The 15,028-nt window shown below is 38.1% G+C and overlaps 1 pseudogene; it reads left to right on the top strand.

Moving 5' to 3' along the window:
• Window positions 1–4,167: 4,167 nt before the first annotated feature.
• Window positions 4,168–13,362, top strand: LOC109434260 (translin-associated protein X pseudogene; annotated as a pseudogene).
• Window positions 13,363–15,028: the final 1,666 nt, after the last annotated feature.

Raw genomic sequence — 15,028 nt, 5'->3', positions numbered from 1 at the left:
TTAATTCTATGTAATTAATTTAATGTATGTAAATTAATGTAATCTAATTGGCTCTAAAAGTAATTATATTACTTAATATTATTTTATGAAACTACATTAAAATTAAATAGGGAGGGGCGGCTGAATGGCTCAATTGGCTAGAGCCGAGCTCTTTACAACAAGTTTGCTGGGAGCTGCACCCCCTGCAACTAAAGATTGAAAACGGCCACTGGACTTGGAGCTAAGTTGCACCCTCCACAACTAGATTGAAGGACAACAACTTGACTTGGAGCTGATGCACCCTGGAGAAACACACTGTTCCCTAATATTCCCCAATTAAAAAAAATTTAAGTAGAGAAATTCAGTCTATTTTTTTCTCAAATATTACAGTTTGTTTTTTAAAAGAAATATGTCCATTTTTAAAAATACCATAGTTTTTAGTTTTTTTGTTTGTTTTTTTTTGTTTTTTTACTGTTCAGAAGTGAGAAACTAATCACTCTTATTTTGACCAAATGAAATAAGAAAACATCATAACATGGTTATATTAAAATTCAGGGACTCTGAGCTGTACAACTAAATTTTCTTAATTTAGTGATTATATATCTCCTTTCCTAAACAAGATAACTACTGAACTTTAAAATGAGGTACAGCTACAATCCAATTTCCAAACAACACAGCATAGAATAAAAGAAGTACACCATTTTTTTTAAAAAAGGACCTTAAAACAACTTTGTTAATAATATCTTTATTATACACATATTGCCATCATCACAGCATCTCTTGCAACATTCTGGCATAGAGATGCGTGTGCCATTAAAATAGAATTTAAAAAATAAGAAATGAAACGATTAGAACCCCTGCAGTGACAATCAGCAACATATTTCATCCAAGGCAACCTTTCCAATAGTGTGTGAGATGCTGGTGGTTTAAGCAGAGTTTGGGAAATTCAGGCTCCTCATATCACTGGACTCTCCAGATCACTCTGTTGACAAAAGGTTGCTTTTTTTTTTCCCTCAGTGAATTAATAACTAAGACCCTTAGGTAGAACTAGATTCTTACACATGTAAATAGGAAGAAGAAAAATATAGATGTCAATATGAGCCCCAATTCAGGAGACTGATAAAGCACCAACCCAGGTGCACAGCACATTGCATTTCTGCATAAAAGCTGAACTAAGAAAATGTCAGGTCAAAAATGAAGAAAAACTGGGAGGAACTGTAACACAGATGACTCCAGTCTCTCTGAGGAGATTTCTCATGAGGAGAGAGATTGGTGGGCAAGGCAGTGCAAGGGGGCAGGTTTTTTTGAGCAGCTACTATATCCTATGTGTAGTGCTGGGTACTTTCCCCTCTTGCCTCGTGTTATTCTTACAAGGATACTGAGTAGAGCTTTTCTGTTGGAAAGAGTGCCGCAGTCCCATGGCTGATTAACAGATATCAACATACTACAAAGCTTGGAATTAAAATTATTTTCAGAAGCTATCTTAAGACTGTTTTTCTTTATCTCAGATTATTAGCAGGACCTTGAAGTTTGATAACTGAGACCCAGATGCCAAATGTCCAGTTCAGTCCTGTGCCTGGCTCACTGGATGGCCTTAGTGAAATCAATTTTCATCTGTGAGTGTGTTTCCTTGCTATTAAGATGAAACTAAAAATACATATTGTCTTCATGGGTTATGGTAAGGACTCACTGAGTAATCTTTGCTAAAAAATTGCAACATTTTAAGTAGAAAGTGGAGCAAAAGATGTATTTCATCACAGAGGAAATCTGTTTAGGAGTTTCCTGATGCTAATGTAATATAATATAAAATAAAAAAACTTTCTTCAACCTCCTCCATTAGATTATGAGACAAAAATTGGCTAAATTCCTGTGCTTTTTGATGCTGGCCAAAAAATAGTACAGTTGCACTGAGCAGCCCAGTCACTCAAGCCAGCCTCTGGGAGACCCATGGCTACTCAGGACAGAGTAGTTTGTCCTTTTCTATGCTACTGTTCTCCCACACTATGGTTTCCCGTGGAGATGAGCCACTTGGGCCAGTCTCCTCTCCCACTCTCTTCCAAGAGTTAAGTCCACCATCAATTTTCTTTTGAATTTCTCTCACTCTATTTTTCGATGATTTAAAAATAAGTTTTATAAGCAGTAAGTGTTCTAATTTTAAACAGGAATATTCTGCCCTACTTGTATTATTTTCCTTATAATTTTTTTCCCTTTCTTTAACTTGAGGGACCAAGTCTCATAGCTAAGAAGTTTTCATGAGACATCTTAGAATAGCCTGGATATGGAAGTCAGAAGATGAATCCTGCTTTTGCTGCAACTCTTTTACACCCTTGGACACATTTCTTACCTCTGAGCTTCAGTTTCTTTGGCGGTGCAATAGGGAGAATGATTTTAACTTTACAGGGTCGTTGTAAGGATTAGAGATCTCCTATTTATACATTTTATAAAACAAACATATATTTAGTAGCAAGTTCCTTACCTGGCAGTATGGCTGCAAACAAGGCAAACACCTGTTCTTATGGACCTAACCCTCCAGTGGGACTTGTAACTAAAGTTATTGGGTCTGGAACTTGTGTTATAACAGTTAAATAATCCATAGACACAGTGAGCACCTCTATATTGGGTGCCAATGAGCTCTTCCTTTATCTTCCAAACACAGGACAAAGGAACACTTTGAGGGGTCATTTGGTCTCATATTGCTTTCACTTTCACTGCTTATTCAACAACAGTGACTGAACACCTGATTCCCAGGTGCAAGGACTTGGGCCAGGCCCTGGGAACACTGTGGTGAATGGGATGTGGCCTTGTCTTCAAGGGGCTGGCAGTCAGGGGAGGAGACAGACACTGAAACAGGGAATTACACTTCAGTTGAGGTCTTGGGGGTGGGGGAGATGCTTCTGAGCTGGGTCTAGAAAATAGTCCTAAAAGATGAAGAGGCGTCTGTGAAACAAGGCAGGGGGTGATGCGGTTGCAAAGACTGTAAAAGGAAAAGGAGCTGGAGAGAGAGAGGACCCGGGCACAGACTTGGAAAGAACAGTGTGTGCTGTCTTTGGGATGGTATAAAATAATTTAGTTCAGTATGAAGCGTAGGGTTTGGAGGGGGTGGGGGAAAGGCAGATAAGAGGTGAGAGTGAAAACTGGATAAGTGATGATAGTCAACCTTGTACGTGTGCTAAGGAATTTAAAGCCTCTTCTTCAGGGGGCCTGAGATTTGTGTTTTAAAGAGAAGACAGATTAGAGACTCAGAGTGAGAGGGGCTGGAGCCGAGCCCAGGGCACTTGGAACAGAACAGTCAGGGAGTGATCCTGAGGTAGGTGGACAAGACAGTGGTGAGTAATTGGGGTGAGGAGTGATGAGAGGAAGAGAGGTCCAGGATGGAACATGGGCCCCTGCAGGGAGGATGGTGGTGCCACTTACCAGGGAGGCAGGAAATGCAGGCTTTGATGACAAATGTCATCTAGCTCTTGCCAGCCCCGTGGCCCTGGGAAAATTACTTAACTAGAGTGTTTCCCCAAAAATAAGACCTAGCTGGACCATCAGCTCTAATGCATCTTTTGGTGCAAAAATTTATATTATATTATATTATATTATATTATATTATATTATATTATATTATATTATATTATATATTTTATTACATTATAAGACTGGGTCTTATATTATATTAAAATAAGACCTGGTCTCTATTAATTTTTGCTCCAAAAGACACATTAGAGCTGGTGGTCCGGCTAGGTCTTATTTCCAGGGAAACACAGTATATGTGCCTCAGATTCTTCATCTAAAATTGAGGATGATAATAATAGAACCTCACTGTGTTGTCTTATTGTGTGGACTAAATAACGCATGTAGAACACTCGGAGCAGTGCCTGGTGCCATCCACATCCTCAACATGAACTAGTTTTTATTCCTAGGGACACAGGAAGATAGAGAGGAGAAAGAAGATTGGAGGAAAACTAAGGCTTAGGAAGAGAAGGAGATCTCATTCTGTTGCAAATACAAGATGCTGCCTCCGAACTTTACACCATTTTGGCAAACTTGTAAAAGAGGGTGAACTTATCAACGGAATGTTGCTTCACTGTGAGTGAAGCAAACCCAGAGCAACTCTTCTGAACAGATTTCTGAAATCTGGGATATGTGGAACGGTGTACCCCACATTTGCTTCAGGGTTGGGCAAGAGAAAGATAACGGGAAATGTTAAGACCCCAATTGCTCCAGGCTGTTCTGCCCACCATGTCTGAGACAGCTGGATCCGGTGAGACTGCAAAGCGGGTGCCGTTTGTTTTACCATAACTACTATGGACTTCTCTGATGTTTTCCTAAAAATCTATTCCTTCTTAGTCTTTTCATGGCCCCAACAAATAATACATTTTCGGTGGATAATTTTAAAAGCATATGTACCCTCAGTGGGAAATTCACAACCAAGGTATTTCAAGGTCAGCTTGCACCTCCTCTTATTCACCAAACAATTGAGCTTGAAAAGTTAGGATGACAGAAGGCATTGCCTAGTCCTCTCCTAGACACTCAACACTGTTCACGACACACTCTGGAACCTGATTCTTCTTCATCCTTACATTTGTCTTCATTCTGGACACATCTGACTCTGTGACCTCTTAGCTCCTTGACCCAGTGACCTTATTCTCTGCTGGGCCACAGCTTCGTGTTCTCCTGGTGCAGAAGGTAAAGTCTGGAACGTGTTATCTCTTGAAATTGCTTCACCTCCAAAATCACAAATTCAAACATCCTTCTCACTGGCTCTGAAGCCTGTTACTGCAGCTTCTTGTGCAAGGGTTCTCACCACATCCACCCTTCTACCACTGGTGACTTCCACACCTTCTCATTTTCTCCTTATTTGTGGCTGGTTCCTCCTCTATGAACTTTCCCAATATTCAAGTTGGATCGTGGGGTCCATCATGCCAGTCACTTTTGCAAGCACTCCAAGCTCACACAGCCTTCTTTTGTTGCACATGCCTGGCAAACATGAATCTGAATGAACTCAACTTTACTCACTCTCTGTCCTTGCACCAGGGAGCTAGGCACTGCTGGAGAAAAGTTACCCAGACTGACAAGTTGGTACCACCAAGCACACAGGATGCTCCCATTTGTTGGCAATCTTGCTGTGCCTCTCTGATTCACTTACTCTCCTACTCTCCGAAAAAGTTTTCCAAATATTTTCTATCTCCTTCAACCTCAAATATGTCCCACCTGTCCCTCATTGACTTTCCTTCATATTTCAGAAAAACCCAGAAATACCAGACAAGACCTGCTTGATTTCATGCCACCAAATTTACACTACCACCTTCATCTGCCCTAGTTTTCCTCTCCTCTTGATACAATGGAGTGTCTATTCCCTCTTTCAAAATGGCTTATTTTTCATCCTGCTCTGAACCTGAAGATACTGGGAAGTGATTTTTGGTTGCAGCAATATGAAGGTCATTAGTGACACTAACAAAAACCATGTTGAAGTGAGATGGGAAGAAACTAGAAGGTGAAGAAAGCAACAAGAAAGCTATAGACAACTCATTTGAGAAATCTGATTATGAAGGGAGGCAATTACTGCTCTCTTTTACACCTTGGACTATGAATTATTGCTTTCATCTTTCCCCTTTTCCTCTCTCCCCATTCTCTCTGCCCTTCAATATGCAAAATAATCTTTGTCATTTTAGCAATAGTAGCAATAGCTAGAGAAGCAAGAAACAAAATCCACCCTTCAACCTTGCATCCCTCAGCTGTTGGTCTACTAGTTGCTTCCCTTCATAATCAGATATTTCCAGTGGTTGTCTATAGCTTTCTTGCTGCTTTTTCCACTTTCTAGTTCCTTTGAATCTCACTTCAATATGGCTTTTATTAGTGTCACCAATGACTTCCAGTTTGCTGGAACCCAAAACCACTTCTCAGTCTCCAGAGGTGTTTCCCTGACGCAGTCCTTGTGTCAGGGGCTTGTAGGTTTGGGAAAGTAACTTCCAAAGAAGATGATATAATCAGTTTAACAAATCAATTCCATATTTATTAACTACATACTCTGTGCGAGGCACTGAGTTAAGTAATGGCACTTCACAGTTGGGTAAGACACAGCTCTGTTATCAAGGACCTATAGGCTGGCCCTGTAAGAAAGAAATGGTGATGCACTAAGTAACAAGCAGTGAGTAAGCCAGTGAGGCCCATGGAGCACAGAAGAAGCAGGAAGGATTAACTTTCTCTGCCGTGGTCAAGAAAGGTGGTGCCTAAGCTGGAGTTTGAAAGGTCAACTGCAGTAGCTAAAGATGGGGAGTACGTTCCAGGCAGTGAAAGCGTGCTTCAGTGGGGAGCCTTTCACAGCAGTAACACGCAGGGAACCTCATGTCATGTGAGCCTGCAAAGCTTCAGGTGGAAGTGATGACAGAGTGGGGAAGGCAGACGGAGTTGGTTAGACGGCGATCTGTGACCAGACATGCACGCGTACTCCCACCAAGGATGCTGGCCTCTAGCTTATTTCCCCAATCCCACCAACATCAGAATCACTATATTTAATCTAGTAATGAATGGTCTTAGATGTTAGCAGGTGCTGAATAAATGAAAACTTATAGACTATTTTAGCTCATGAAACTGCCCTCATTATTTAAAAGTGCTAATGCATCTACATTGCTTAGAACACAACTAGGCACAGAGTGTAAGAGTCATAATGGTTAGAGAACCAATACGTAGGACTAGATTCCCAGGGTTTATGTCCTGGCTTCACTACTTACCATGACTTTGGCCAAATTACTTAGCCTCTTTGTGTCATTTGTACATAGGGAATTCTGATAGTACCTAATTCACAAGGTTATCATGAGGGTTAAATGAGTTTATACATGTAAAACACTGAACTAAATTTTTTGTAACAATTCATAATAATTGTTGATAATTATCATTAATAGAACTGTGATCAATAATTATTTTTAATAATTTAAATTATGATTAAATAATTATTGACCAATATGATGAAATCCCCCACGAGCTCTGATTCCTAAAGCTCCCTCACCCCACCCCCATCCCCACCATTGCGTTCTTTACCTGGCATAGCTATATCTTTTGCTGACTTGAGATTTAAATCACTCATCAAGCATGTCTATCAGCTGATGGAAGAGAATTACATGCTAGACAACAGCAATGGGAAATTAGTAGCAACCATTCAGAAACCTAAACATCATGATATTTTAAAGTCTAGATAGCTGTTATTCCTCATTTAAAGTATGATTAAATAATTCATGAATAAACTAGTATGTCTGCATGGAATTATGTTCTAGAAGGCCAAAGAAAGAAATCACTATTCTAGGTGTGCACTTTGGAGGGGTTACATGATATTCTCCCCATATTTTTTTGTGTGTTGTAATGTCAGCTTTCAGATTTACTGTTCAACTAGTCCAAAGAGCATGTGTTTTTATATTCTGAAAAACTGTATCCACCAACAGTGTACAACAACAGAAACTGGTCTCAAAGCTTTCACTTTTAAAGAGTTTCCAAGCACCCTGCCCTTTTCCTAAAGGACTCTTTTCCCTTTTATGGATGAGCACCAGGCTCCAAGACAGTGTAAATAGAGCTTCCTGTTCCAGGGAAGTGCTGGCTCCTGCAGGAGCCCAGGGGTCCTTTGGGAAAAGTTGATAGGAACTATGAGCTATGTGACCTGAGGCCCAGGAGTCAGCTGAGCCAGCAGGGAGGGAAACACATTTAATAGCCCCTTTGTGCAGACTGAGGTCCCAGAAGCACTTCTGGGAAAGTAGGTCTGGTGCCATACACACAGTCCTTGCGAAGAATAGCAGGGAAGCTGGCGGGCTCAAGAAGGACGTTCCCAGATGAGACGCCCAAATCTTGAAATTCGCTGCTTTGAAGAACCAAGAGATGTCTGGAATTCCCACAATTGGGGGATCCTGTTCATCACATGAGTGGAGATTAAAAATTAGGGAAAAAAAATTGATTCGGTACAACTTATTCCAGTCCAATGGCAAATATTTTTCAGGGTGTTTTGTGTTTACACTCTAAAATCTACTTTCCTTCATTATCGGCCATAATATTTTCCCATACTTTTAAGTGGTAACAACAAAAAAATTATTTATTTGTGGTTGAGTTGATGTGTCATTCATTCTGATAATTGTGATCTTTGACTTTTGTGTGTTTCATTATCTCATCAATGGTGGCAAGAAAATAAATCAGAAAAGCATAACTAATCCTTCTAGACTTACTCATCATGATATTATGAAAATTGTAGATATTAATTTGATAATAGCTAACATTTACTGAACACTTGCTATGTGCTAGGCAATGAATTAAGCCAATAGTCTCCATCAGTAAAAAATTGTTTGAGCAAGAACCAACAAATTATGCTTGCAAATATAATATAAAGTATGCAATATACCAACTTAATATTATATTATGTATACTTAGAAAGCATAAACAATAATACAAATTAAAGGAGTGATATGAATAAACAAATAGAAGTTCTTTTATTTTCTTTTTGCATCACAGTAGTTTGTCTACTAATGGAGTATGGGAACCCCAGTTTGGAGACCACTCTGAAAACACTGTATAAACTATTATTATTTCCATTTTAAAGATGAGCAAACAGAGGTGTACAGAGAGATGAAGAACTTGCCCAAGGCCACCAGGGTATCACTGTGGGATAGGTTATTTGCTTCTGTGCCCTCCCTGTGACCTCATGACTCTCTCATTTCTGTATGAGGGCACTTCCAAGAAGCTGCACCATCACGTTAGTGTATTCATATTTTGCGTTCTTCTCAATCTGAATATTAGATCCATGTACTTAAACAAGATGTCCAAATGTGTTCTAGTCTTATCATGTGAGATTTTTAAAACAAATTGAGTCAAATTTTAATTTTATATTTGGGTCAGACATAAGACTTTCAAAATGAATTGATATTTCTTCATCTGAAGCTTTCTTTCTTAATCAAGAAATGAAGCCCAGATATTGGGATTGCCATGGTTAAGAGTAAGCATGGAACTAAAAATGGAGTTAAGAAAATCATTCCATTTAGAATAGTCTCAAAAAGGAATAAAATGTTTAGGAATAATAAAAATAGTGCAAAACTTGTACTCTAAAAAATACAAAACATTGTTGAAGAAATGTAAAAAGTTCTAAATAAATGGAAAGATATCCCATGTTTTTGGATGGATGATTTACTATTGCTAAGGTAACAATACTTTCCAAATTGATCTACAGATTCAACTCAATTCCTATTGAATCCAAGCTGGCTTATCAGAAGAAATTACAAGCAAACCCTAAAATTCATACGGAAATTCAAGGGACCAAGAACAGCCAAAACAAACTTACATAAGAAGTACAAGGCAGGATTTGCATTTCATCATTCAAAACTACTCCAGGGGTTGGCCCGGTGGCTCAGGCGGGTTGGAGTTCCGTGCTCCTAACGCCGAAGGCTGCTGGTTCAATTCCCACATGGGCCAGTGGGCTCTCAACCACAAGGTTGCCAGTTCGACTCCTTGACTCCCGCAAGGGATGGTGGGCAGCGCTCCCTGCAACTAAGATTGAACACAGCACCTTGAGCTGAGCTGCAACTAACAAGGGCAACTGGACCTAGAGCTGAACTGCACCCTCCACAACTACAATTGAAAGGACAACAACTTGACTTGGAAAAAAATCCTGGAAGTACACACTGTTCTCCAATAAAGTCCTGTTCTCCTTCCCCAATAAAAAAAAAATCTTAAAAAACAACAACAACCTTATTCCAGAACAACAGTAATCAAGACAATGGGGTACTGGCATAAGGCTAAGCATACAGATCAATGGAATAGAATTGAGAATACAGAAATAAGCCCTCACATTTATAGTCTACCGACTTTGGACAAGTGTGCCAGGACAATTCATTGGGGAAATTATAGTACTTTCAACAAATTGTGCTAGAACAACTAGACATACATGTGTCAAAGAATGAAGTTGGACCCTTACCTCATGCCATATAAAAAATGAATTAAACATTGATCAATTACATAAATGGAAGAGCTAAAACTATAAACATTTAAAATGAAACATAGGTTTAAATCTTCATGACCTTGGATTATGCAACAGTCCTTATATTTGGCAGCAAAATGACAAACAGCCAATGAAAAAAACATTAAATTGGACTTCTTCAAAATTAAAGACTTTTATAGTTCAAAGGACACTATCAAGAGAATAAAAAGGCAATCCAAAGAACAAGAAAGACATTTTTGCAAATTATATATCTGATAAGGAACTTGACTCTAGAATATTTTAAAGAACTTTTACAACTCAATGATAAAAAGACAACAAAAACTCAAAAAATCCCAATTTAAAAAAATCAACAAAGGATTTGAATAGACATTTCTGCAAAGAGGGAACAAATGGCCAATAAGTACATGAAAAGAGGGTAAACATCACTAATCATTAGGGAAATGCAAATCAAAAATACAGTGAGATAACAATTTATACTCATTAGGATATATCCATGCAAAAAATAAAACAACAGAAAATAAGTGTTGGTGAGGATGTGGAGAACTTGGAACCTTGTGCATTGTTGATGCATTGTTGAGAATGGTACAGCCAGTGTGGAAAATGGTATGGTGATTCTTCAAAAAGTTGGACAAAGAATTAGAATATAATCCAACAATTCCACTCCTAGGTATATACCCAAAAGAAGTGAAAGCAGGGACTTGAACAGATTTTGTACAACCATGCTCACTGCAGCACTATTCACAATAGCCAAAAGGTGGCAGCAACCCAAGTGTCCATCAGCAGATGAATGGATAAACAAAATCCTATATCCATACAGAATACATTCAGCCTTTAAAAGAAAGAAAATTGTGACACATGCTTCAACATGGATTAACCTTGAAGATATTATGCTAAGTGAAACCAGGCACAAAAGGACAAATAATGTATGATTCCACTTGTATGAGGTATCTAGAGTAGTCAAATTCACAAATTCTTGAAGTAGAATTGTGGATTCTAGGGGCATGGGGAAGGCGAGAATGGGGAGTTATTGTTTCAAGGATACAGAGTTTCAGTTGGAGAAGATTAAAATATCCATCTACAGATGGATATTGGCGATAGTTGCACAACACTTTAAATGTACTTTATGCCACAGAACTATACACTTAAAAATGGTTAAATGGTAAATTTTATATTGTGTGTATTATACCACAGTAAAATAATAAATTTAAAAAATAATAAAAAGGGCTGGCCCGGTGGCTCAGACGGTTGGAGCTCCGTGCTCCTAACGCCGAAGGCTGCTGGTTCGTTTCCCACATGGGCCATTGGGCTTTCAACCACAAGGTTGCCGGTTCAACTCCTCGACTCCTGCAAGGGATGGTGGGCTCCGCCCCTTACAACTAAGATTGAACACGACACCGTGAGCTGAGCTGCCACTGAGCTCCCAGATGTCTCACTTGGTTGGAGTGCGTCCTCTCAACCACAAAGTTGCTGGTTCAACTCCTCAAGGGATGGTGGGCTGCATTCCCTGCAACTAACAACGGCAACTGGACCTGGAGCTGAGTTGCACCTTCCACAACTAAGATTCAAAGGATAACAACTTGACTTGGAAAAAGTCCTGGAAGTAGACACTGTTCCCCAATAAAATCCTGTTCCCCTTTCCCAATAAAATCTTTAAAAATAATAATAATAATAATAATAATAATAATAATAATAAAAAGACAACCCACTTAAAATATGGGCAAAGAATCTGAATAGAAACTTCTTAGAAACTTCTCCAACAAAGACTTAAGTACATACTCATAAAATGATGCTCAGTATTAGTCATTAGTCATTAGGGAAATGCAAATCAAAACCGCAATGTGATACCTCTTCATAGCCACTTCAGCTATAATCAAGAAGACAGACGATAAATGTTGACGAGGTTGTGCAGAAATTGAAACCCTTATACACTACTGGTCAGAATGTAAAATGGGGCAGCCACTTTAGAAAACAGTTTGGCAGTTCCTTAAACAGTTAAATATAGATTTACTATATGATATAGCAATTTCACTCCCAGGTATATACCCAAGAAAAAAATGAAAACATACATCTGCATAAAACATGAATGTTTGTAGCAGCATTGCAATAACGAAAAAGTGTAAACAACCCACATGTCCATCAAATGATAAATGGATAAATAAAATAAAATGCTAAAACATAGATGAACGTTTGAAAACATTATAGTAAGAGAAAGAAGCCAATCACAAGGGACAACAAATTGTATGATTCCATTTACATGAAATGTTTAGAATAAGCAAATTCATAGAGACATAACAGATTAGTGATTGCCTAGAGCAAGGAGGGTAGATAAGAATACACCTAATAGAATGGCTAAAATCAAACAGACTGACAATATCAAGTGTTGCCAAAGATGTAGAAAAATTGGAACCTTCATACATTGCTAGTGGAAATGCAAAATGGTACGGCCACTTTAGGAAAGTTATGGTTTCGTAGGAAGTTGAGAATATGGCATCACCGTACACACTTCCCTGGCTCCAAGATCCTGAGTCGCAGCTCATCGCACCTTTGGCCATGACAATATAAGCAACAAAGAAGGACCTGGAGGGTTCGGGGAAAGGAAACATGACAATTTCCCACATAACCAGAGAAGAGAAGGGAAGGATGTTTATTCATCTTCACCTGTGATGTTGGCCTTCAAATCACTTCAGCAGGAACTTGATACAAGACATGACAAATATGAGAGACTTGTAAAACTTAGTCGAGATATAAATGTAGAAAGTAAAAGGACAATTTTTCTCCTCCATAGGATTACGAGTGTTCCTGACATGGAAGAAATACTGACTGAATCAGAAATTAAGTTAAATGGTGTCAGACAAAAGATACTGCAGGTGGCCCAGGAGCTCTCAGAAGACAGGCATCAGTTCCACAGAGTCATAGCTACAGGACTACAGAAATATGTGGAGGCTGTCACTTTCGAACACTTTATCAAAACACGATCACTTGTCAGTAGGGATGAAATTAATAAACAATTGGCATTCACAACAGAAGATAATGGGAAAGAAAAAGAGGCTCCCTCTTCTGATTCTCAGGATAAGCACTTTGGTACTTGGAGACTGAAAATCACACCTGTTGATTACCTTCTGGGAGTGGCTGACTTAACTGGAGAGCTGATGCGGGTGTGTATCAACCGTGTGGGGAATGGGGACATTGACACCCCTTTTGAAGTGAGTCAGTTTCTACGTCAGATCTATAATGGGTTTTCATTCATTGGCAATACAGGACCTTACGAGGTTTCTAAGAAGCTGTGCACCTTGAAACAAAGTCTGGCCAAAGTGGAGAATGCTTGTTATGCCTTGAAAGTCAGAGATTCAGAAATTCCAAAACATATGCTGGCAGATGTCTTCTCAGTTAAAACACAAATAATTGATCAAGAAGAGGGCATTTCTTAGAATAACAACACTCAGTTATTATTCTCCCTGAAAACTCCTAAGAGAGACCAGTTTGTAAAACTGTTATTTAGTATTTCATTTGACTATTGTGGCTTTGACATAGAAAATTTTCAGCTGCACTTACTTTAAGTTATATACAAGCTGTACATAAAATTATCAAAATCAATCATTTCTTATAACTTACTCATGAAAGTTTGCATACGAATGTTTGCATATATGCCTATTTGAATTTTTACTGGCTAAATTTCATCACTTTGTATAATGTGAACAATCTTCAGAGTACACTTTCTGCCGTACTTGTTTTAATTTACTTTATGTGAATTCCTGGAGTGGTAATAGTTAGTGGAAGGCATGTGTAATTTAAGTTGGTGATTTTGTTATCATAGAAAAGATTTCTTAGTTATCTATCTGGACTGGAGCTTTTTCTTTAAATTTCTTGGTAACATTGCGCCAAGCCTCCAAAAAAGGCTTATTCCACAGAAAAGAATTAAAAATCACTAAGTTATCAATATACTTTAATTTTATAAGGCCTTGTAGTGAGAATTCATATTATATTCTAGCTAATTTGCGGTAATTTTGAATCCATATGAAACAAACTTGCAGAAAAATTGACAGATACCCAGCTGTTAGTTTGTACATTTAACTTTTGTCTTTTATCATAGAAAGTCTGATAGAGAATTGGAGCTAACGTTGTAATATTTTCACTGGTGCTTGAGTTGAATTATACGCTTGTACATACAACTGAAAAGCGTGTAGTAGTGATTATTTAGCAATTTTTCTTTTTTGTCCATTATATTACATTAGGCATGTTTGGAGGCTTTCCTATTGTGGCATCTATAAGAAATTACGTTTACATAATTATAATGAAGTTTTGTTGAAATTTTTGAAATATTTGTTAATGCAAACCTTTATAGTTGTCCAGTTATGTTCAATGATAACATAAAAAGTTGCCAAAGAAAATATATTATGTACAATTCAGCAATAAGACAATTGTGAACACAGTTGGGAATAAATAACAAGGGTAACCTCTAGTTACATTTAGAATTGGAATTTGCCTACTGAAATTAGTTAGAGATGATTCCCTGTGATGTGAAATTGACTCAAGCATGACACAAACGTCTGGCCAACACCAGGCATTTTCATTTGGTTGTGTGAGTTTTGAGACTCTAAATACTGGATTTTATTCTTGGAAAGATTAGCTGCTCTGTTTGTAAGGGCTGATTCTTTGAAAGTGTAACATTCCCCCCCCCCAAATAAAATCACCTAAAGGGAAATAAAATATAGACACGCCTAACAAATTAGGTTTGTTTGTTTGTTTCTGATGGTGTGAGTTTTTTGGTTTCCCTATTCAAAGATAACTGCTGAAAATGTAGTCTTACTACATATTTTTGTTTCTTCTGCCACTTGAAGTTAAATTTATGTTAAAAGTGAAATAATAATGGATTGTTAAATGTCTTACAGATGTTTAAAATTGAAGTCTTTGACTAAAATATTAAAGCATAAAAAAAAAGTTGAGGACATGCATACTTATAACCCAGCAATTCAACCCAATAGAAATGAGAAAAACATCCATCCAGACTTGTACATAAATGTTCATAGCAGTTTTATTCATAACCCAAAACTAGAAACATGGCAAATGTCTACCTACTAATGAATCAATAAATGA

Source organism: Rhinolophus sinicus, chromosome 7 (assembly GCF_057876585.1).
Source record: "Rhinolophus sinicus isolate RSI-liver-muscle chromosome 7, RSI-T2T, whole genome shotgun sequence".
In the NCBI taxonomy this organism is placed as follows: Eukaryota; Metazoa; Chordata; class Mammalia; order Chiroptera; family Rhinolophidae; genus Rhinolophus; species Rhinolophus sinicus.
This window is presented reverse-complemented; position numbering and strand designations above follow the sequence as displayed.